Here is a 1452-nt window from a genome sequence, read left to right on the forward strand (position 1 = left end):
TCTACTTACGTTCCTGTGGTGGAGGCTGTCCCATACATAGTAGGATGTGTAGCAGCAGCATCCCTGGCCTCTGCCCCCAGATGCTAGCAGCAGCCTCTGCCCCTCGTTGTGACAAACAACAGAATCACCTCTAGCTGGGAACCACGGTTCTGAAAAAAGGGTGGGTGGGAGGAAGGGGCTTCTCCTCCCAAGGTGTCCTCTGTCCTATGACAGACAGCCTGGGTCTCTGTGGTTGTCACCTCTGGTGACTCCTTATCAAAGCTCCTCTCAAACCTTAAAGTGCATACTTTAAAGTCATCTTGTGGGGCAGCCCTAGTGGCGCAGCGGGTTAGCACCGCCTGCAGCCCAGGGTGTGATCCTGGGGTCCTGGGTTGGAGTCCCGCGTCAGGCTCCCTCCAGGGAGCCTGCTTCTCCCTCTGCCTGTGTCTCTGTGTCTCTCATGAATAAATAAATAAAATCTTTAGGAAAAAAAAGATAAAATCATCTTGTGAAAATGCGGATCTGGAGCTGGCCTGACCTCTGCATTCAGATCCAGAATCTCCAGGGAGCCTGTGAAACGAGCAGGGACCGCACTTGGGGCAACAGGGGCGAGATGTGAAGGTAGCACAGGAGCCTCAGCCATCTCTTCTTTGGATGGTAACAGAACCCACTCCAAGTAACCAAAGAGGAAAAATAGAATGAGTTAGAAACAGAGCCTCTCCCCTAACAGAGACAAGGGCTTAGTCTAGCTTTGGGAGCTGGAGTTACCTCCTTTCTCTCCTCCGGCTCTAGGTTTGGTTCCTGCCACCCCTGCCTCGTGGCCGCACTTTGTGTTGTCCATTCCTGCCCCATCGGTGGGCTGCAGCTCAGATTCACTGAAAAGGGGGTCAGGATGGTAAATGGATCAATGGACAGCCTCACTGAGGCACTGGATGGGGAGAGCTCTGCACAGAGCCCTGGTGGGGGGGCTCTTGGCCTGAACAAGATTACTGTCCCCCCTCAATGGAGTGCACCACCAGGAGGTCACCTCAAGAACAGGAGACAGACCCAGGCCCTGGGCAGGAGCCCCCGGTGAGGGAGGGCCTGGTGGCAGCTGCTCTCTGCCTGCCTCTGCCTGACACCCGCTGGACATTCCCTCCCCTTTCTCTTCCCTCTGGTCCCATCTACCCTACGGGGAGGGTGAGACGGGACTGCAGAAAATTTCTGAGCTCACAAAATGCATGTGATCACTTAGACCTGAGCTATAGTGTTCCCCTCTTGACCTCTCAAGGAAGACCCCGCATGGGAAAATCCACACTTAGGAAATTGGTAAATCAGAGGTGATTATTTTCCTTCCCTCAGCAGAAGGATTTCCTGCAGGCTTATCCTAAACAATAAGCCTCCCTTGGTGCATTCAAAATTATTCAATCCACCCAAGTTGTGTAGTTAGAGCTTTGAACCTGTCTGTCTTATTAGCAGCCTTTTCCAAAAGCC

Source organism: Canis lupus, chromosome 21 (genome assembly GCF_048164855.1).
Source record: "Canis lupus baileyi chromosome 21, mCanLup2.hap1, whole genome shotgun sequence".
Taxonomy (NCBI): domain Eukaryota; kingdom Metazoa; phylum Chordata; class Mammalia; order Carnivora; family Canidae; genus Canis; species Canis lupus.